General features: G+C 48.4%; 1 long non-coding RNA gene and 1 pseudogene across 2 annotated transcripts; both read right to left on the reverse strand.

Moving 5' to 3' along the window:
- Window positions 1–6456: 6456 nt before the first annotated feature.
- On the reverse strand, window positions 6457–8289 carry LOC146757104 (uncharacterized). 2 transcript variants are annotated; one of them, XR_014937030.1, is made up of 4 exons: window positions 8154–8289; window positions 7871–7967; window positions 7340–7412; window positions 6457–6664 (listed from the first exon to the last, which is right to left on the reverse strand). It is a non-coding gene; the product is annotated as an uncharacterized LOC146757104 (long non-coding RNA). The 2 variants fall into 2 exon arrangements; XR_014937031.1 differs by lacking the exon at window positions 7871–7967 and having other exon boundaries at window positions 8154–8261.
- Window positions 8290–9153: 864 nt separating this feature from the next.
- Window positions 9154–23022, reverse strand: LOC146757105 (class I histocompatibility antigen, F10 alpha chain-like; annotated as a pseudogene).
- Window positions 23023–23527: the final 505 nt, after the last annotated feature.

Genomic DNA, 23527 nt, shown 5'->3' on the forward strand with positions numbered 1-23527 from the left:
ATTCACACTCATCCAGAAACACATGCAGAGGAAGCAGGGATGGTGCTGCTCAGGTCTTACTAAATGTAGGCTCAGCCTGATGTAGATGCATTCCAGCGGAGATACCCAGCACTTACGTACTTTTGCTTTCACATAAATGCCCGAAATGAGCTGGGCATCAGCACGTTGTTAGAAAGCTCCCTGACTGTTTCCCAATTGATTCTTGTAGGACTTGGAGGGCTTTGAGTCTAAGACCTGGGAGATGGTGAAGAAACCCAAGTCAAGTGCTGCTCAGCTGAGCAAGAAAGCCAAGGAAAGCAAAAAGAAGCGATAAGGGCTTGAGCAGGAAGGCACAAAGGACAGCAGAATCGCCTGGAATGCTTCCTCAGAAGTGCACCAAAGGCAACGGACTGCGTGGTCTGTTTTTCAGGCATGGCTGTGATTTCCCTTTCGCGGACTGCGGATTGGAACTAAGGAAGCTGGAAGGGAAGGGCTTCCAATGAATTAGCAGCAAAGAGGACTTCACCTATTTGGGACTTGATATATGGCAAGAGCTGAAGACACTGCATTCCTTTAGGGTCTGTCTCTTCAGGGCCAGGGACGGTCTAGTGTTAGCCTGAAATATGGCTAGAAGGGTCTGGAGAGAGGTGGTGTCGTAGCCACAGAGTCTCTGTAAGGCATCTGGAGCTTCCTGATGCCAGCTCACTGCTTGCTTTGTTTGATCACAAATGAGTCAACGGGAGGAGAACCTGATGTGTTAGGTGCCCCAGAGCTTACAGTGGCTTTGAAGAAAAGGGTTCTGTGGTGGGGCTGCAAGTCTGCCATCCTTTTGCATACACAGACTGCCATCCTCAATTGACAAAAGCATTGTGAGCCCAGGTCCAGCAGCAGTGCTGTGCTGTGTCTGTTCTCTACCAGAAGACTAGCAGCACATTTGCTGGAACCATCAGTGTGAAAAGGACCGCGTTTGCTTCTCTCCCTTGCTGTTGGTGGATGAGTCAGGTGGGCAGCATGAGGAGAACAGAACAAAGCATGCGAGACAAAAGCACTCCGAAGTTGCTTGGAGATCTCAGGACAAAGAAACATGACAAAAATATCTGACACCAATTACATATAATCTTTGTTTCAAATTAAAACAAAAGTAACTTTTTAAAAGTCATGCTGCCTCTTTCTGTTTACTATGAAAGCTTCTTGAGCTCTGTAGAAACACAGGGACATCCATGGCCTGTTCACGAGAGTGACGCGTTTAGGGGAGGCCTTTCAGCTCCTTCGATCTGTGTGAGGGTGGTTGGCTCAAACTTTCAGGCATGCGTGAGTCTGTGCTTGACTTGGAAGCAGCAAAATGTCTGCCAGAACACCTCCACCTTCCTGGAAAGAGGAAACGGTGCAATGTCTTAATTAATTTGCCTCTCATGAGGGATGTTGGCTCCAAGAGCCCCCACGGAGGTAGCAAAATAAAGGCAGTGTTTGTTAATAGGATCGGGGGATTAGATGGGGATTCAGTCAATTGATAATGGGGATTTCTGTAGGCCCCATGGCAAGTGTAGCTGTAGCAGGGAGCTGCCTGGCAGCCACTTGGACTGCAGGAGGAGCGGTGAGCTGGGTGAGCTCTGGCTGGTGTTACTTGGTTCCCTCCCCAGAAGAGGAAAGGAAGGAAAGACTGTGCGGTAAGTCCTCAAATTCCCAGGCATCTATCTCAAGCAGTTTTTCTCTTCCATTTTTGACTGTTCAAGCAGGTCTCCCTCTCTGACCACATGCTGTCCCGCTCACAGTGCATCCTTGTGCTCTTCCAGTGCAAGCTGCATGATCCCTTGAGGCAGGTTAATAAGCAGCTCATGACCCGAGTTCCAGTTCACATCGTTCAATTAAATCCCTATTAATCCTGCTCAGACCTAATTGACTTTCATTCTCATACATGTGCTTCTCTCTGCTTTAGAGATGCTCTCTGCTGATGTTCCCCACTGGCAGCAGCGGAAGAGCCAAGGCTGTCTGTGAAGAGAACCAATACTTCCTTCTTGCTGCTCTGGAAGTTTTGAAGCCAAGATTCTTTCCCAGCCTGGTGTAAAAAACATGAAAAGAGCCCTTTGTTGTCTGGGTGCCAGGGAGTGTCAAGGCTCCGTGTGGTGATACTTAAGGAGAAAGCAATGAGGCTGTAGGAGGGGAGGAGGTGGTCGCTGCCTCTGTTCATGGAGGTAGTTCTTCCAGGAAGGTGTTCTGTTGCTCACAGCGTGTTCCTGCAGGGATCAAGATGGCTGTATTGATTTTGTTTGCTTCTGAATCTCATGAAGCATTGGACTGACTGCAGCAAGGAAGTGGGATGATGAATGGAGAGTGCTGGCGTTTGGATCCTGGCTGCTTGTTTGGTGATGAGGTTGGCTGCCAGGTTTGGTGCTCTGAAAGGATCTGACCCTCCTCATCCTCAGACCAGAAGGGATGATTTGGCTGGGGCCGTCCCACAAGAGATACGGAAGCAAACCAGTGTCGGCTTTGGTGTGTCTGAAACTGCTGCTGACTGCAGGGCAAAGGTCCTGCTCTCCTCCAGTACCTGTAGCTTGTGGCTTTGAGCAGTTCTTCTAAGTTTATGGAGTGGTTTTGTGGCTTTTGTTAAGTGGATCAGAGCAGTCGCTGGTCAAAACGTCCCTTGTTTGGGCTGGCAATTACAGGGTGATGATCCTGCTGGTTTCACATCTCTTCCTTTAAATTCAGCTGCTTTTCTCATCTTTCATTCTTGGTCTCCCAACTTCACCGCCCACCCCGGTCTGTCACCACACATCAGTGCTGTGCAGTCCCCACCTCTGGTGATGTTCACTTCCTTCCCCTCAGCTTGTGGGGTTTCACTCGGAGCCTGAAGGCCCTTGTGTGGCTCTGGAGCTTTCTGTACCCTGTGTGAACAGCAGCTGGCTGCAGCCAAAGGCCCTCAGACTGCAGCTGAAGCAGAGCCCAGTTGATTCCTGCACAGCCTGGGTCCAACCCACCTGCCAAACACAGAACCATGCTGCTGTGTGAGAGCCTCCAGGCCGGAGAGAAGGATCCCAGCATTAGTCCCCCCGCTTGGCAAACCTTAACCAGCCCTAAGCTCATAACCATGGGTTCCTGATGCTGGCCATGCTAATTGCTTGCTGTCACACCCACACTCTTTGCATGTCTGCCAAGCTCAGTGATTGTAAAATGATAGAATTCCTGAGCTGGAGGGTCCCTGCGAGGACCACTGAGTCCAGCTCCTGGCTGCACGCTTCAATGGCTCCAGGTGGGGATGGCAAAAAGCTGCTTGAGTTCCTGAAAAGATCAGAGCAAAGGCTCTGCTGCATCTGTCTGCGACTCAAACACCACCACTGTGTTATTCATAATAATAATTCCTACAAATATAGTTGGAATTTGCAGCGAGCAAAGCACAGCTCACCTCAGGAACTGAATCAAAGGCTGGCACAGTCTGGAGCACACACCTCTGCCTGTTTTGCTGTTGCCCGGGCAGATTGCAGCTTGATGACATCCAACAGCAAAGCAGTTCTCCTTCAGCAGGTATCTTCTGAACTCACAAGCACCTCTGCACTGCAGAGCAGCCCTGTGTTTAACAAGGCTGTCCATCATTCACACTGCTTTCAGATCTGACATTCCTCTCCTAGCACCCAGGACCAATGCTTAGTCACTTCCCCGTGAGGAGGAATGACTTAGCATTAGGTAGTAGATGAGAACAGGATTCTTTCCTATGTTGCTCCCTTATAAGCTCAATAACCACATGCTGCATGTGGGTAACAAGAGCCAAACAGGAGCCGTTCCATCCCAGACTACACCTACAGATGTCTCCACAAGGTCCGTCTGAAGAGTCTCACAGCTGAAGGTCCTGGGACTGCTCTTCTTCTCTCCAAACACACGGTAGCTGAGGAAAGCTCCCTATTAGCTGAAGAGACCAATTTCAGGACCTTCACTGACTGGAGGAGCCACTGTGGGACACAGGTGTCCCCTCCCACTCACCCTCTCTCCACAGCCGACCATGGTGCAGCTCTTGAAAAGATGACGGAGCTGTCTAAATCAAACCCTAGCACTGACTACATAAACAAATACATGGACTAGCTGCATGAAGAGCAAGCAGCAGACATTGCAACAGCAGGTCAAATGCAACCTCAAAGATTTACTAACGAAGAGTCAAAATGCTACATTTCCATGGGAAGCCTAAAACGGATCAACTCAGGTGTGACAGTGGCTCCCAAGGCGGTTCTGCTCCACACATTGCTGGTGCACTTGCTAAGACACCTCATCTTTGTCTTTGGACACTGGGAAAAGGGGAAAACATTTTGCTACTGGTATGTCATTCTTGGGAATGGGAAAGAAAGTGAGTGTGGGACTTGGGTCACATCACTGCAGCCTATGGAGAGCCCCTGGGGTGTGTAGCTGCCCTGCAGCACCGCACTGCCGCTCCACTGCTCCAACAACACCTACAGCAGCTGTGCACATAAAGATGGCAGACTACAGGGAGTGCCATGCAGGTGCTGCGGGGCTTCATCCCCTAAGCCCGCAGTATCAGCAGTGCCCAGCTGGCTTTGCTGCACAGCCTTATCACCTGAGAGTCTGCAGACTTGGGGGAAAAGCTCAGCAGCTGCGCAGCTGCCGAGGTTCCATGTCATGCCCCGGCCTGCACACAGCCCGGCTCTCCCTGCTCTGCTCTCCCAGTGTTTCCCGCAGCCCCTGTGCTGTGACCAACATGAGCGGGGCTCGGGCCCAACGCCCGCTCACATCCCCAGCAGGCAGAAATAGCACACGACAGAAACCCAGCCTACCTGCAACCCCCAGCAGCAGTTCAATCCTTCATTTCTACACTTGTGCTTTGTAACACCAAACCAATAACGACAGGATGAGCATCTCTTTGAGTCATTTTATAAAAGTATTTGACTTACAGAGATATTGTTACAGTTTCCTGAGTACTGGAAATTACAATACAAGGAAATTTCCACAATTAACTTCATACAGTATTTTACCATCCAGTGCTGCTGATCCCTGTTCATGTCCTTGTTCAATGGAGCAATACACAAACAGTGATGCTGGAAGAAAATGAAGACACCACAAGAATCAGGGGCTGGAGATACCAACAGAACCATGAGCTGAATTCACAGACAGAGCACAGCATGTCAGAATGATGCAAACAAGACAACTTTAACAGGCTTTTCTTTTTCAAGTTTTTTTTCTTTTTCTGGAATAGAAACACATTAAAATATCAGCTCCCGCTGCTTGATCAGACGAAGACATGACGCATTTACTGTGCAGCTTCATATAGGAACACCTGAGCTACCTGGAGCAATAAGGCTTTGTTAATTCATCCATCAGCAGCTCAGCATCTCATTCAGTTTTTCATGTCATTTTCATAAGGCAAACAACGAAACAGAAGTTACTTTCATGTTTGAGAATTGGGATTAGTTGGCAGCTACATACGAGTATGTATTTGTTATGCAGTATGAATTCACACAGACCAGGTTGCTCAAGCAGTGCTGGGAGCAGTAAAGTCATTCATCTCAGCTGGAAGTCCAATATTACCTGCGGTAGCAGATGCTGTGGGGTTATCCACAGCATCCACGGGATGTTTCCTCCGCATCCCCATAAGGAACAGCAAAGTGCACCAATGGTTCATAGGAACAACGTTTTATTTCTACAGAACATGCTATAGAAAAACCAACAGACTTGTTGGCTTACAAAGCAAAACGTTTAAGTAAACATTATTTCAGACTTCAAGAACGTCGCCAATTGAACACACTGGCAGTTTTACTTTCCTCTTTGGCCAAATGCAGCATTTCACAGACTGCTTTTCCCAGCTGACTCTTTGTTTGCGGTACATTAAAGTAAGTTCTGGTGCTTGGGATATCCAGCCCACTTTCCTCATCCAATACAGCAGGAAAGACACAAACACGCCACTTAAATTAAAGAAAGAAAACATGGAGTAAGTGGAATCCGAGACTGCAAAAATATATACAAGCATTTATCTTTTTCCTGAACTAAACATTTCAGCCATAAAAATATTCAACAGCTGTACCCTATAGAACTAGGGCTAAGGCTATTTCAATTAGAACTGCTTTGTGTTTTAAAAATATAGGGCTGAAAGCCTTTTGGGTGATACTTATACATCCACGGCATGTCTAGGTTCCCTACGTGAATCATAAATCATTATGCAGAACACAAACTAGTTGTCTTAGCTTAATCTTGCATTATCCTGTTTAATTTCATCTCTCCTGTAAATATGTTAGATAACTAGATTTCACTGTCAGAATTAACATAAACAGAATATTCATAAGGCTTTTTTCTTCTCCTTCTGAGCTGTATACGGTAAAATACCCATCCAGTGCTTTGGAATAGGCAGATCTTCCTCCTAGTAAAACTGTGAAGCAAGGATAGCTTTCACCGCCAGCGAGAAGGTTTCTGAAAGTGCTCGGTAGAAATCCAGAGTTTACGTGGATAAAACCTCAGGATAACATCCATTTACTTACACGCAACTATTGTTAAATAATCCAAGTCAAGTCTACTTTACTATGAAGTGTGCAACAAGCAGAAGAAGCGAAGAACATCACGCTGAGTTCACATTCTTCAAGGTGCAAATCCCAGCTATTCCTGCCCAAAACCTTCTGTTTCTTCAGTTGCAAATAACAGCTTTTCCTTCAGCTGCTCATAATTCTTATAGGCTGGAAGGTCCAAGCGATTGAAACTGAAAACAAAGAGAAACCTTAAGTATTGAACAACAGTTTAAACCACCAAATATCCATTAGGAACACAGGCATATGAACTGTCCTGTTCAGAAGGAAAACTGCATTTGTACCCTCTAAAACACCTGTATCTTGACATGCACTTGTCTATGAAAGTGAGAGTTAAAGCACAACAAGCACCTGAGCAGCGATAACTTTCCAGAACTGGCAATGTATTTAGTAACAAGTCTCACCTAATCTCTCTTCTGTATCGGAAACTTAAAATCTGAGCATCTTCACAAAGCACCAGCGTAACTGAGAAACTGAGCAGAAGCTACATTTTCTCCAGCCAAGAGGGAGCATGAGCATGGCTATTTATTTTCATTGCCAAGATCGAGCGTGGTGATAATGAAAGATCAATCCCAAACTCTTTAAAAAAAGGACAACCTTAAGTACTAAAAGTAGCTTTATGTTTTTAGTGATGTGCAGATCCATGGCGTTTACAATGGAATCAGCTCCACAACAAAACTGCTTTTCAGAAGTTCAACTATTACTCAGCAGAGCTTACTGCCATAGCCCAGTGCTTTGCTTTCACACAGTCTCAGACACTTCCATATCACACCCACTTCCTAAAATCTCAAAGTAGATTTCCATCCATAAGAACAGAACCACAGCAGAGTTTGATCCTTCGTACTTACCAGGTGTGACTTCCAGGTAACCAGTTTTCCTTTCCAACTTTCTCAATGCAAAATTTTTGGGGTCTGTTGCTCCCTGTACAAAAATCAAACAATGAATTCTTAGGTCTAACTGCCTGTGTATACCAGTAGGTAATACGTGACAACAGCGCGTGAAAACAAGACTATAACTACTTGCAGAGCACAAAGACATTTGTCTCTCACTACATCCCTCTGAAGAAATCCACGTAGTGAAATGCATAAATATGAAGCGGTTTTCAAAGAAACTCAACCACTGAATGACATCGTTGGTTTGGTACTGGAAGGGATCTCTGGAGTTTACCTAGTCCTGCCATGTCCAAACCATGGATCAAGTCACTGATGCAAGGCGTGTTCACATTCCATCCATCCCTTTTTCTATCACCGCTCTACCAATATGCAAGACTCAGATTCCATATAAATTCATTAAAAAATACCCTTAAACACACAGCTTGGTCCTTATTAAGAAAAAAGGAAATAACTTGAGCATAAAATGCATTAAAGAGGGCTCGTTACCCGTGAGGTCAGCAAATCCTCCCACTGGTAATCTGCACGTTCCAGTAACGAACTGTAGAAATCTCATTCTCTTCTCATTATCTATTTATTTCCCAAACTGAAAAATAATAATTAACACTGATGTCAAGTTTAATATTGAAATGTTCACTTCCCCATCCCCCATGGGACAGCTGGATTAGCAGTTATCATGTACATTTACATGCAATGTATCTGTTGAGTAATTCTGACTATTGCTCACTAAGCTGTTGCTGTGTTCTTGTGTGGAAAAAAGAAGTCTACAAACCTGCCAGAACCACAATATCTGTCTGCAGGTTCTGCTATCATGCCGGTAGATGGTATTGCCTCTGCCAGTCATTCAGATCAATTTCTTGAATTCCACACAGGAGCACCTTTAGGGAAGAAAAATTTCATAAACATGGAAACTACGAGCTACTACTTTGCTTCTACAGCAAGACTATTGTACTGAAATACTACTGTACTTCAAAGCACCCACAATCACAGTACGCTTGGTTTTAATATTAAACTCTTAAACTTCCACAGCAAATAATAACATCCGTGGCAACAAAGAAGATACACCAGTCATGAAAACGAATGCATTTAGACTTATAAACCATACTTTCTCATTGCCTAACCATACCATTCTGTGCTAGAAATACGATGTTCTGCTGCAGAGTATAATTTGGAGAGACCAAAAGCAGCTAAAACCTGCTCCACTCTGTAATTTGACCATCCGCTGATATTTGGTTCTTATCTCCCTTGCTTTCCAGTCACTCACTCTTCCCTACGTGAATCATAAATCATTATGCAGAACACAAACTAGTTGTCTTAGCTTAATCTTGCATTATCCTGTTTAATTTCATCTCTCCTGTAAATTTGTCTTCACAAATAAAGCGTTACTGAAAGGAAGAGACAAAGCAGTGCTGACTGTTATGGGGAAGAACAGAGCTGGGAGCCGCCCGTCCTGATGTGCATCCTGTCCTTCTGTGCCGTGGGTGCTGTGAGGAAGTGAGCACATGGGAACAGGGTCCTCAGGGACTGCAGGGATGTCCCCGTGGCTCTGGGATGTACCTGAGCAGCTGCCTGGGCTCAGTGAGCCAGCTCAGGGAGCAAAGTGCATTTTGGGGCACTCCACCCTACAAAAAGGTCCTTGAAAGCATCGCAAGGAGGCGACAAAGCTGGTAAGGGCTACGAGGTTCATCCTGTAGGAGAGGCTGAGGACCCCCGGCTCGTCCGAGCTGCAGGAGATGGGGCTGAGAATCCGTCCCGTTGCTCGTTGTGGCTTCCTAAGCAGGGGAATGGCACAGAGCTGCCCGTAACTGATGAAGGAAGCGGGGGAGGGCTGAGAAACGCGTCTTTGCCGTGGGGGTGGTCCAACGCAGGCACGGGCCCTTCTGGGGGGTGGTGGATGCCCCGAGCCCGTCACTGACCGAGTGGCGTTTGGACAATGCCCCGAATGTGGTGCTTAACTTCAGGGCAGCCCTGAAGCGCTCAGGACCCGCTCGGTCCCTTCCGGCTCCTCCATCCAATTTAATTGCCCCCGCATTTGTCCCATCCTGGGGGCGGCCCGGCTGCTGGAACCCCCGGCAGCGCTGCGGGGACAGCCGCCAGGTGGCAGCGCGGGCTGCGGTGCGGGGACGGCGGGCGGTGGGCGGTGTTGGCACCGGGGCCGTTTGCGGGATGTTGTGAGGTTCCTCCCTCCCTCCCAACTCCTTTCTGCCCCCCCCCCCCCCCGAGCCGCGCTGACTGCGCTGCAGTGCCCGCAGAGATGATGATGCTGGCACCGCGTTGTGCCCCACTCCGGGGTGATGGCGTCAGTGGGTCATACCTCGCACACTGGTTTGAAGGGAGCAGCAGGGAGAACCCGCTGGGCTCCCCCCTCATCCCAGCACCACACGTGCCAGGGGCAGCACCAGGCAGGTGGGTGCCAGGCTGGAGGCTTGGGCACATCCCAGGGCACAGATCCCCACTGCTTTCTTCTCTTGCTGCTGAAAGGAGCCAACCAGGATCAGGGACAGGACCTCAACTCTGACCAGCAGGAAAACTCAGGACAATGGAATGCAGTCTGCCAATCTTTTACCAGTTCAGCTGTGCTTTATGACTCATTATTGCAAAGACTCTTTTAGTAAAGTACCACCCTGGGGTATCCAACCAAAAAGAAAAGGTTTTTATTAAATTAAAGGGGTTTTTTTTGTTTGTTTTTTTTTTTTTTTTTTTTTTTTGTTTTTTTAAACATACTATAATAACTACTATGAAGTTCAACTGTCAATCATCCCAGAAAGTTCACGAAGGAGATCATCCTCATCCTTCTCCAGGTCCAAGTCAATTTCTGCTTCCATTTCCCCTCCTGAGATTTCCAAGATGAACTTTTCAGTGTCATCTTCTACAGCCTTGGTGAGCAGGCTGACCTCCGGCAGGGCTGGAGCAGCAGTCTGGGAAGAAGGAAGACAAAGTCAATGATTGCTCAGGAGATCCTTCCTCTGCAGTGCTTCTCCTTCAGCACTGCTGATCCTGAACCCAACATGGGGGCTAAGGGGCTCCTGAAGGATGTTAACAACCACGGGAAGTCTGCAGAGCACCTCAGGTCTTTTTAACAATGCAGCAATAATGGACAAATTCCTTCACACTACAGAGGAATCACAGGGCTGCAGAGCATTGTGTACACACTGTCATTCATCCAGCATCCTGCACACAGTGACTACTTTGAAAGGAAACCTGCAGAACATTTCAGTTCTCCACACTTTCTGCAGCAGTTGTATCTCAGTATCAGCCTGACGAGGACAGCACTGACACTTCTTCCCCTCCTTACCAAAGCTGCTTTTTTAGCTGGAGGCTCCTCTTCTTCAGTGCTCGTTTAAATCAGCACAGTGCTAGAGCTGTTACATACCACATTCTATTTGAGCAACAGAAAGTCATTCCTGTTCCCCTACACAACATCCACCCACAGTCTGATTTCACTGAACACGAAGCCATCGTGACCTTTTTGTATCCAGTGCTCCCACGTTAACCTCACAAGTTGTACCTGGTGCCAGCAGGGTTACTGCCTCACTGCCAGATACAATCAGATCAATTCTGAGTTTGAGGAGTGCAAAGCTGTCTGGGAAAGCCATTGAAAGTACCAGGATTGTGAAACATGGCTGCAGCTCTTCACCAAAGGCAGGAAGGTAGGAATGCACTCATGATGGTGGCACATGGTGAGCAGTGAGACATGAGAACATGTGAAGAAATTGTGTCACTGTGTCCATCTTCAGAAGGGACTCACCTCTGCGGGTGCAGAGACAGCTTTGGGAGCAGCCCTACTCCATTCCACAGTCTTTTCCTCTTCTCTTCCAGGTGCTTTAAAACAAGGAAAAAGAAAATCACTTGGTCAACAGCAAGCATAGAAAGAAACCTGAGTGCCAGTGTTTCCTCCATGTGCTTATTTCCTCACATTCAATAACAAAGAACACGAGAGAGGCGACATCTCGCAGTCCATACAGTATCCAAGCTCTTCCCTCCTTCACATGCTGTCTCTTCACAAAGCCTCTCTCACCTGCCCAATGAATAACTCACCCCCCTGACCTTTCTGACAGAGGTTGGCCCCCATGTTAAAAACTCAATCCAGGCTTTACAAACACGTTTACATATTAAAACAAGCAACACGCCAAAGATGAAGATAACCTTGGCGTCAACACACAGAACATGCCACACCAAAAACATGGCAGAAAGAAAGTACAGGAGAAACTGAATTACAAAACCTCACAGCGAATGAATTTTCCAGAATGAAGCAGGCAGACACCACGGATTCAATGGAAAAACACATGGATGGACATCTGGCACTACCTGCCTTTGCATTTGGTAAGAAATAGCCCAGGCAATTCTAAGCAAACTCCATTTGCTTGACAGGGGAAGCACTTCAGCAGAGCAGACAGTGAAACACCTCGTTACCTGCTGGCTTTGCCATCTGCTGCATCCGCAGGGCTTTCTCCTGCTTGATTTCTTCCAAGCTTTTAATATGCATTTCTTCCAATCGCTTGATTTTACGCGGTGGCTCTTCCAGTTTCTCGTTACCAGGCTCAGGTGGAGGGAAAATTCTCTTCTTCTTGAGCTTATCCTTAGATCTCTTCTCAGTAAGAACCTCTTCTACTTTTTGCTTCTCTTCTTCCAGTCGTCTCTTCTTCCAGATCTCCCCTGCTGGCTTGGCACCCTTCTCTGTCATCATCAAGAAAGGAGAAGCGTAAGGATTACAAGAAATTCCAACGAGAGCTCAAGTTTCCAGATTTGTCATAATATTACAGAATATACGTGTTCCCAACAACAACGCTCCTGAGAAAGAATAAGCAGAAAGCCTAGAGAATCTGTGCAGCAAACACCGATGACCATTTACCTCTCCTTGGTGCTCTGTCAACCTCGATCTTCTTCCCCAGCCTTTCTACGAGGCTGCGCTTCAGCGGAAGGCCACTGACATCAGCTACAGAGAGAAAACAACAACATTCCTAAGATAATTCCTTTGGAGAAAGATTTTTACAAGTCAACCACAAACTTTGGTTTCTCCAAGTGTATGTTCTCAAATTCACCTTTCAGCTGCTACACTTGTGTGCCACTTGGAGTCATCACAGACCCACGACACACTTTCCTCCCTCCTGCTTCAGCAGTGCCCTCCCATTTACGTGGAGGCAGCCAAACAGCAGCTCACAAGCAGCCCTTACCTACAGAGGATTTCCGTTTTCCAGGTTTATTAGCAGTATTCGGTTGACTCACAGGCACCTCCCCTAAAACAAAGAAAAACAAAGTGCTTATTTGACAGAAACCAACAGAATTACTGTCTTGTGAGCCCATTTCCCACCCAAAACAAATACAACCAAAAGACACCACTTTGACAGCCCTGACACAAAATAATATTGCAACTGTAATGCACTCAGGGTAAGTCCCAATTGTAATTTATCCATTCCACTTAGGAGCCACCAAATGGAAGCAAAGGTACTCATCATTACCCTGCTTTGCAGGCAGCATCACAGTGCTGACCAGTGTCCGCACATTCTCCTTCTTAGGCACACGAACAATCTGAGATTTGAGCCGATGAGCAGGAGCTCCTGAAGGTCCTTCTGATCCAAGTGTTTTTATTCCAGCATTCAAACTGTCATCTGGGAACACAGAGCAGTAAATGAGACTGAGGGACAGAGGCACACGCTGAGGACCACAGCTCTGCAAACTGCCTCCTGCTCAGAAGCATGCAGAACAAACCCTGTCAGCTCTCCCCACAGCTAAGAGCACCATGGACCTGATGTCTGTCTGCTGCCCTCCTTTCATCCTTCTGGATATTAAAAGTAGGCTTTATCCCTTACTTTATCCCATCCATATGACATTAGATTCCTCTATCAGCAAATGTGGCTTTCACCACTGGTTGAAAAGATGCACATACAGGCACTTAAACTCCATGCTGTGGCCTCGTCTTGCTCTAATGATGTAAACAAAGGAGTTTACCTTCCTAATCTGAAAGTCACATGAAGTTACAAGGTAGGAACAAGATCATGGAAATAGCTGATTCCATTCAGCAACCCTATGTTCTGTTGTGTTTGTACAATGAATTGCTTTGGAGTTAATTGGCAAGTGCTTCTGATTAATCCTGGAATACCTTGTTTTGTATCAGCATCAGATTTTGTAGTGGAAATTATCTGCAATCCAAGATGGTTTTCTTCAGCTGGTTGCTGGACAGGTGTTTTTGTTTCTTCTCCCTCCTTAGAAAGCTGGTCTGTACAAGCAAAGAAAAAATCAGTCTCTTTAGTTATGCGGTAGGAATTCAATCAGATTATCCACTGCACAAAGATGGCAGGCAAGGCTGAAAACCCACACAGATAAATGCTGAGTCTCCACTTGCCCATCCAAATGGCTTCTCTGTGAACAAAGAAATCCCCCCCTACACAACATTCATCTCCCTGACACCCAGTAAAAGCTTAAATGCAGGAGAACAACCTGCAAGGCAAAGGCCACAGGAGCAGAGAGAAGCTGAGCATGCAAGATAAAACTGAGGTATCAGAAGCGCACAAAGTTCAGCTGTGCACCTATCTATCAGTACACAAGTGAACGTTACCTGGCGTTCTTTATGACACTATACCCACCTGTGAGTAATAGAGTTAATCTTTCGTACCTAAAAAAGACAAACTCACTTTGGCTTGGTGGAAAGAAAACCCCATTGAGGTAACGTCCCTTGGTGTGATGGAAGGCACAGTTGGATTTCTGGCAGCCTCCTGGCTGGTTCTCCCAGTAGCAGGAAATCATGCTGCGTTTTTTCTGAAGACAGAAAGGAAGAAGAGCTGATGGTAACGTGGACCTAAGATCTGCAAAGGGAGACTGAGCTCCAGATGGTGCCAGTGAGCAGACTGCCACAAAGCAGCACTCAAACACCACTCTGAAGAGTGCGCAGGCTGGGAGCACCAGGCTCACTGAGCTTTCCTAGCATTCTGTGGGTGAGGACACCAGTTTAGAAGGGGTTAAACTAACACACCTTGCAGAATGCTTGTCTGAATGATGTGGTTCTTTAGTATCTGTTGATAGAACACTGTTGGTATCAACTACAAGAATATTCTGCTATGATATACCAATGCCATTGAGCTCTCTTCCCTCTGCTTCCTCCCCTATTCTTAACCGTAGGAACCATCATCATTTCAAAGCAAATGAACCTAATCTGCAAAAGCACATTCAGCCCACCTAAAGAAATGAGAAGTGGGTTTGGTGATAAACTCTGAGGAGCCAACACTCACAGTGATCTCCATGTGCCTGAACCTGCAGACATTCCTGAAGCAGCGGCCCTCCTTCCACAGCGTGCAGATGGTTTCATTGCCCAAAGCGGCTTCACAGTGCCTGAAGGGACAGTTGTCTCCCTGTAACCCAATGGAAACCAAGAGAGGAAAATGAAATAGTACAGCCTGAGAACTGGCCATGCTTTGAGCTCATTTTTAGCGAGTTGCTCTATTGTACAATGCAATTAGTTATGAAGTTTGCTGAAGACCAGTAATACTTCTACTTATTCTACCCATTCCTCTTAACTTCAGAACTGAAAGAAAGAAAAAATGAAGGAAAAAACCCAAGCAGACCTTTTTACAAGTGGAATAGAAGTAGAAATAGCAATCATTTCCTTTAATCGACATGCTGGACCAGCGCACAGAAGCAGTTCTGGTCTCGAGGATCTCTGTGCAGCTCTTACTGTGCTTCTCAAAGAGCTGGCTCGTGCTTCCTTGGACTGAAAGTCTTCTACAGTCTTGATCAGTGAAATCTTTTGAAAAGGAACCCTAAGCAAAACACCAAAAAGCAGAAAAGGATGAGGAATGCCCACCCGTCTTCCCAGCTTTGTTCTCTTCATTCAATCAGTCTCTCAGGAGCAGTTGTTTCAAAACATTGCCCTCCTCAACACTGGTCAAACTCTAGTAACATCACCCTGACTCAGCACGGAGTCCCTGGGCTGCACGGCTGCAAGCCCTCCAATGGAGCCCCTCCTTCAGCATCACGAGTGACAGCAGTGAGTAACCCCAACACATTTGTCTGACCGCTGCAGGTCTTCAAGCTCAACCACCTGGACAACCTCAGCAAATACAGTGATCTTCAAAGCTTTGCAGTTCACTTCTCCTGTAGGCCGAACCAACACTGAATCCGTGAATTAATTAATTATAACAGGTTAGGAAGAATTTTCCTCCTCACTTTGCCTATGTCAAATTCTGTAAGTTGGAATTTCTGGTCTTCAAGGATTCTTCACCTTTGAAGAATCCACAAAAACCATCCTCCGTCTTTATTACCTGTACAGCAAAAGCATGACAGTGCGTATCAATACACAAATCCACACACATGTGCCTGTATACTGTAACTCAGCACTGCATGGAGCTGCAGCACGATCTGCTCAGCCACAACAAGGGTTTGGGTTGGTTCATTTTTTTTTTTTCTTTTCTGATGTAAAAATCAAATATTTTGATATTTTAGATTTGTTTTGTTGTTGTATTTTTTAAGGTACCAAATGCAGTAAAACCTGCAACCAGGCCAGACAGAAGATCAAATTCAAGTGATTCAGAACTCTTTCATTAAAGTGCTGCACGTTTCTGAGCTAAGCATTTCCGATAGTCAATAAAAGTTGGAACCTTTTACTCACACAGACACTAGTGAATTTTCGAGGAAATTTTTTTTTCGGGTTCTCAAGTTAGTTGCTGGATTGACTGCATGACAAAGGGAACAAAAACAGCACTTAAGGACAAAGTTCCCTTCCCTCCTCCAATACTGATAGAAATGCTGCCTTTTTACCTTTAGTACCTTCACAACGGATTGGCAGATTCCTACGTTCCTAAAGACCTCAATGCTGCTCAGCACAGACACCGGGCACCAACTGTCACTGGACTCTGCACCGTGGAACACGCACACAGCTCAGCACTTCTGTTTCCTCACAATTGGAAGGGTTCTGGAATTGGGAGCATGAAGCGGACTAGAAATACCTCACATCCCTCTGCTCCTTACAAGCCCTTCCATTTTAAAACAAGATAAGCCCAGACACATCTGTTAGCACAGCAGCCCAAATGCTAACCAGAACACACAGTGTGTAACGCTGAAAGTACCAGTTTAATGCCGCGCCACAAACCCTATATAGTGGTGCAGGTGACCGCCCCTATCAGATACCCGTGACCTCCCTGACTCCAGCCCTGGTGCACGCAGGCACCACCTGCCCAATACCCAACATCTCCCCCCTCTTTATCATCTCCAGCCCCTGTAAAGGTTCCCCCACGTACTCCCTGTTACCCCAAAGGTGATTTGCACATTTAAGGCTATTCCGCAAATGAATCAATCATTGAACATATGCAAAAAACAATGAAACTGTCATAATAACATACCAAAGAGATGCAGCTGCAGTGACTACAAACCTGAAAGCACACAACAGCAATCTGCCTAAAAATTGTGAAATGCTGTATGGCAACACTTAGTCAACTTGTAGAGAACGGTGCATTCAAGTTCAAGATAACAGCACAGTACACAATGGAGTTACAACTTCTCCAAGTTCAATGTAACACTATTGTACAGAATCTTCATGGCAATCCAGTTCTGTCCAGTGTGCATTATAATGTCATACTCCATAACCAAATAAGAAGACAAAAACATATTGGCTGTGCAGAATCGTTCTGAATGTCCACCACTGGGGGATTATCCAGGAACAAGGTCTCCCCCGCTCACGAACTATCAGTCCGGCATGAAGGCTGGATTCCCAGTTTGGACCTTCAGGCACATTGGGAGCAACGCTGTCTCATGTGCCGTTACCAGCAGCCGCTGCCCAGTGCTGACGTCAAATCACTGGCTGCACTGGAGACATTAACCAAGGAGTTGTTGACCAAAACTGGTGCTGAGATGTTCAGATCCTCACGGTGCACAGGATGGCTCGTTGTTTGGTGCCGGCTTAACCCAACGTGCCGGCAGCCAGCAGGGCCCACTTGGGGTCCCGACACAGACGTGTTTCCTGCCCTTGACAAGGAGTGGCATAGGGTCTGGGAGCCATGGCCCTCCGTCGGGTCTGATCAGGACCTGACCTATTGGTGTCCATTTGGTCAGCTGATGGTCTCCCATCCGATTCTCTTACGCAGGAGGAGAGCGTGTGGGCACAGCTCAGGCCCCTCCAGCCCTCCCCCCTCTTTAAGCGCACAAAGACGCCCCTTCAAGGTCTGATGTGCACACTCCATAATAGCCTGGCAGGTGCTGCTGCCGAGAATGCTGAAGATATGCTTAATGCCCCAAGCTGTGCACCAGCGTCCAAAACATGCATTTCTATATGCTGGGTCATTGTCAGTCTTTAACTAATGAGGTGCACCCATGACAGCGATGGCCGTGCACAACGCTTTTATGTAATGCATGGCGGTCTGTCCAGATTGTGCCACAGCCCAGAGAAAACCACTGCATGTGTCAGTTGTGACATGCAAGTGACGGAAACACCCAAACTCTGGGAAGTCTGTGACATTCATCTGCCAAACCTCATTTGGTCTCAAACCTCTGGGGTTCACCCCTGCAGGAAACAGGTTAGCCGTAACTCCCGCTCCTCCTTGGCCGATTCAGTTAACTTTCTAAGAGCACCAAGGGTGCCAAGGGTGGGTAGCAGCTTCTGTGCCTCTTCGTCCCCTGCAAAAGCTCACAGAACTCCATGTTGGCTTTCTCTAATGCTGACCAACTCACACAGTGAGAAGCTCCGTCAGCCAGACCTCTCCGCATTATCCACATAATAAGCAGATTGAGGTCCTCATCACACACTCTGTGTCATTTCTTGTCAGCATGTCCTGTCGCATCCCTGGCTCTCCAGCAGGACTGTAATGCTGGGGTGAGCAACACTGGGCACTGTCAGTGTGTTTTTCTTGCAAGCATCTTCCAGGGAAATACGTGCAGGCGTTCCCCACTCTTGGCTGTATCTCTGCAGTGCTGGGTCCTGTGTGAGCAGAGTTCTCTGCCCCAGAAGCCAAGTCACTGCTGTGCAGAGCTCAGCCTCGGGGTGAATGTGCTCCTGAGTTTGTCCCAGTGCAAGGACAACCTTCTCTTTGCCCTTTAGGAGCACCTCTGGTGCTGATGGGTGCTCTGCTCTCAGCAACCACCCAAATAATGTTGTTTCCATCAAATACTGCAGCCACACGGGGTTGGTGTTCACCACGTCGTACATCAAAGTTTGGGACATCCGGGACTCAGCGCGCTGCATCCGCACCCTGATGTATGTAGTGGAAAGAGTGGCTGTGGGGGACTGTGAGCAGCTCTGTCTTTGCAGAAGATGGTGTGAGGAACTCCTGGGGTCCCACAGGCTGGAAACAGAGCCCAGCTGTTTTAGGATCAGTTCCTACAGCTGTAGGAAACAGGGAGGCTTAGGGAGATCTTGGAATGGAATCTGTGGGGACCCTCTGCAGCAAAGGCTCAAAGGAAAGGATCTGGAAGAGCTTTTCAGCACATCCTGGGGGTGGCCAAGAGCACCAGCCAGAAGGGATGGGGATTCTCTTTTTTGCTTCAACTAATATGCCACAGGAAGACGACCACATTAACCCAGCTGTATTTGTTGTTGTTGTTTATCTACAGCGTAAAGCATTTCCCTTGGAAAGTCTCTGCTGCCACTCATCGTACAACAGACTTAAAGCACAGCACTTGGCACCTAGCAGTGCTGTGAAGGGTTGGAAAGGCAGCGCATCATTGTGCTGAGGGCCAAGAGACGATTCAGACAACAGAAGCATTTGTCCACATTTCTGACATGAAGGCTGTCGCCTCCCAATCTGGCGACAAATCAAGGCTGCTGTGTGAAAGTACCGTGCCTCCGCACACGGGAACGGACGGGACTCACACACAGTGTGTAACACCGAATGTACCAGCTTAATGCCACGCCACAAACCTACCCAATGCCCAACAGGGGGGACCAGTCAATGCTGCTCATCCGCCATCAACCCCGGATGCTGGAGAAGGCAGACCATGTTGTGGTGCTGGAGCATGACACCATGGCTGAGATGGGGACACCCACCGAACTGAGGACCCGCGGTGGACCCTACAGCCGGCTGCTGCAGCACTGAGGACCACAGGGCAGCTGGAGTGGGATGCGATGGGACATGGGGAGCTGTGGCTGTCTCCGCTCCCCGCTGCAGGATGGGAAGAGTGGGATGCTCTGGGATTTGTATGGAATAAAGTGGAGATGTTTTGTAGAGGAGCAGGTTGGGATGTGGGGGGTGGGCAGCTCAGCCTCAGTGCATGGTTGGTTATGGAAGCTGGGTGTCTGCCCTCAGAATGTGGCTGTGGCAGCACTGTGGGTTATGGGGGGGAAGCACAGCTCAGCCCAATACTGGATGAACTTTCCAGTCACGTCTTCATGCCAAAGCGTTGCAGACAGCACAGGGAGTGCAAAGGGGAGGAGGAGAGCAGCAGTGTGAAATGGAGCAATGGGCAAAGAGTGTGGGGTGGGGGGAGGAGGGATGAGGAGAGGTCCCCTCATCCACCCCAACCCTGAGCACGGCACAGAGCAGAATGCAGGCAGGCTGAGCACAGAACAGCCCAACACTTTATTTCACAAGAAGCAGCACAGGAAAAGCATAACAGCATAGGAAGCAGAGGGAGATGTGAGAGGTAGAGGGGATGGGGCTGTGTTCATCACCGACCCCAAATGCTCATGTGGCCAGTTGGCCCCTTGCAGGCTGAAGCACAGCACTCAGACGGTTTGGTTACTTCCTGTGTGAAGAAGAAGAGATGGTGTCCCATAGGGCCACGTTCACATCCCAACCCTCAGCTCCCTGCAGAGTCCCAGCCCAGCCCTGGTGCAGCACCACAAGGAGCACAAGGAGCACAGGGACCCCTTCCAACCCCCAGCCCCACACCGCAGCTGTGCTCGAGTTGCTGGTTCCACCTTCCTGGCCTGTAAGGTAAGAAGAGCCATTGTCTCAGCCCAGTTTGTAGGAGGGAGGCAAGGTTCTTTGATATACGTATACCTGGTGCGGGATTAAGAAACAACGGTTCAAACATTGGTCCGACCAGTTTATTACAAGACTTTATCAGGGAGATGGGGAAGGGGAGGACGGACACTATTATGGTGTAGGGTGATGGGGAAGGGAATGCAGTAAAAATATGAAATAGAAGCAAGGAGTCTCTGTAGGAAGCAAGAGGGAGATATTCACCACCATGGATCCATCGAGGTTTGTAGTTCAGTCATTGGTCTTCAGTCGTGGTGGGTCGTCAGGCGTTGTTCTGTTAATGGTGACCACGATGACAATTTCCAATGGTAGCACCAACTTATTTATATGTCCAAAGTGGTCAAGTCAGCTCTCTTTGGAGTGACAGCTCGAATCCAAAGTAGTTGAGTCAGCACTCCTTGGAATGGAAGCTTCTGGCTCTGGGATCTTAGCAGAAATTCCTTTGTTCCCATCTTCTGAGCCTTGCCAGCAGATAAGAGGGAGCAGGGATACCCATCCACATCCTGTTTTTCACAGGGCACGATGGCTTCATTACCCAGTTTTCCCACACCAAGCTGGAGCTATTTAGTCCCGGGCCAGATCTTCCACTCATAAACAGTCCTGAGCACTCTTCTGGAGGCAAACAGCTCTCAAGGAAGGTGCTTTCAAATATTCAAATACCCAAAAAGCGATATTGATTGTCACACGGTAGCACCCATTACTTGCCACTTCAATAAATCATTGAGAGTCTTCTCACAAGAAACACCTCAGGAAGCAAGCTTGGAGCCAGAAAACAAGGAAGGACTCTCACAGCCATGAGCCCCAGCCCTGTTCATGCTGTGGGGCATGGAGCAGCTTTGAGCACCAGGAAGGGGAACCCTGGGAGAAATCGGGGACCTCAATGCTGCCCTGGCACTGGGCAGAGGTGGGGGACAGCGCTGCCCTCATCACTCACTGGGTGCCGTGTTGTAGCCTTTCTCCTTCTTCCCTGCAGACAGAGAGATGCATCAGCACAGGTTCACATCACAGCCAGGCTGAGGGCTCCTGAGGGAGCCTCAAATCCCCCCACAGCCCCCACTGTCCTCCTACACCCCTCCACTTTTACCTGCATGGCGTCTGTAGATGATGAATCCAACGCCAGCCATGATGGCAATGGCCACAACGGCGACAACCACCCCCACCACGTTGGGCACCAGGCTGGACTGTGACCGCTCTGGGGGAAGGCAGAGCTGTCAGCAGGGGAAGGGGCAGCCCAGAGCCCCCCAGCCCCACATCCCCTCACTCACCCTATGAGTAGAGGCTGGGTTGGGGCAGGCTGGCGTGCTCCACGCAGCACTGGTACTTGTCCCCGTCCCCAGGCACCGTGTCGATGGTGACCAAGGTGTGGTAGGTGCCGTAGCTGTTGGGCACGATGCCCCCCGAGTGGGTGTCCTGGCCCAGCACCATGCTGTCCTTCATCCAACTGACGGCGATAGGCTGTGGGTAGAAGCCGTGAGCGTGGCAGGACAAGGTCAGGATCCCGTCGGCCTTCTTCCCCCACACTCACACTTCGGGTTGCTCTGAAGGTGGGCGGCAGTGAGGGCCGGGCTGAGCTCCCCACGCTGAGCCCCCGCCCCACCTGCAGTCTCACACCGCAGGCCCCCCCTCACCTGTCCTCCCCAGCTCTGCCTTCCCGTTCTCTACATGTCTCTGCAGCCACTGCACACAGGTTTGCTCCAGGTAATGTTTCCGTCTCTCAGCATAACCAGGTTCCTCCCACGCTCTCTTGGTAGGAACTGCCTCTGGAACCGCTGCAGTAAACATCATCGTGTCTTTGTCGAAGGCAATGAAGTCTCTCCCATCATAGCCATACTGATGATAGCCCCGGGTGGTGCCGTCCTCGAGGATGTCACAGCCCAACATCCGCTGCCATGTGTGAGACCCTGAAACACAGCCAGGCAGGGGTTGATGGGCCCCTCCAGCTCCAGGGGACCCACTGTACTGGGGATGGGGTTGGGGTCCCCCAGGGTCGAGCTCGGTGGGGCTGTGACGGGCAGCCCCGGGACGGTGCCGCCGGGCAGGACCAGCCCTGGGGGGTGCGGGCGGCAATGCACCATGGAGCCCCATCCCACAGCATGGAGCCGCGGTGCCAGCTGTGCTCACCGCCGCTCTGCTTGTGGCGCCGTGCCGCATTGACCAGGCTCACGCGGCTATTCTGCTCATTGCTCAGTGCTCTCTGGGTGTTCCTGTCCCAGTACTCGGGATCCACAGCTCCAGGTGCCTTCATCCACTCGGTGCAGGGCACGTAGCTCCGACCAGAGCTGTTGTAGTGCACGAAGATTTCGCCATCCACGTACCCCACTTCAAAGAACCAGGGCTGCTCGGGGCCGGAATCCGTCATCCCTATTTCCAAGTACCGCATGGAGTGGAGCTCTGCGGGGTCGGAGCGCGGCGACCCCCCCTTTTTTATTAATTAGCAAGCTACTGCCTATAGAATAACAACACTACTTATATTAATAACATAACCATTATAACTCAATCAAGGCCTCGATTGACAATACTCTAGATGTGAAAAAAGAGACAAGTCAAACACAGCATAACAACATTACTGTTAAACCTACTAAAAAGAACAAACACGTTTGCTCTGCAACCTAAGTTTCTGCAACCTGGAAATAAATCCATGAGGGTCCCATTGTGTTCACATGTAACTAGTTAGGAAAAGTCTTCAACTTTCATATACTCTGATATATTGATTTTTAATGGCCACTAACTATTGTGCAACAAATGCTTTTAGGATGCTCATAACCATGCCTTTGAGCTAATAATTGATAATTGAACTTTATGAAGTTGCATGTCAGATAGAACCAGTTTTAGAGGACAAATGTGCTGGAGTATCACTAGGGGCATTATTACTTATTGACCCTTGAGAAACAGCAAACCGTGTTGGTGGTGGTTGCGACAGGCGGTGCCAGCAGGGCCTTCCCTGCTTCAAAGTGCACCTTTCCTCTCTCACCCATCACAGATTCTCTCCTGCATTCAGGGTCTGAAGGATTTCTTCCAGTTGTACACCATATCCGCATGGCCAGTGCGTGATACAGAGCCCAAGTGGAACAGCTGCCTGGAAAACAGAATAAACTATCAAATTTAGTTCTATTAGTATGCACTTTTGTCTCAAGTGATGCATGGTCATATTTTTAAAATCCCAATTAGTTGGGTGTAAGAGACGTATCCATTCTACGATACAGGGTCATCCCTTTGCCTGGGATTCCTTTCCAGGTTTTGT

Source organism: Coturnix japonica, chromosome 24 (assembly GCF_054131305.1).
Source record: "Coturnix japonica strain WE chromosome 24, WE-NBRP24, whole genome shotgun sequence".
Classification (NCBI taxonomy): Eukaryota; Metazoa; Chordata; class Aves; order Galliformes; family Phasianidae; genus Coturnix; species Coturnix japonica.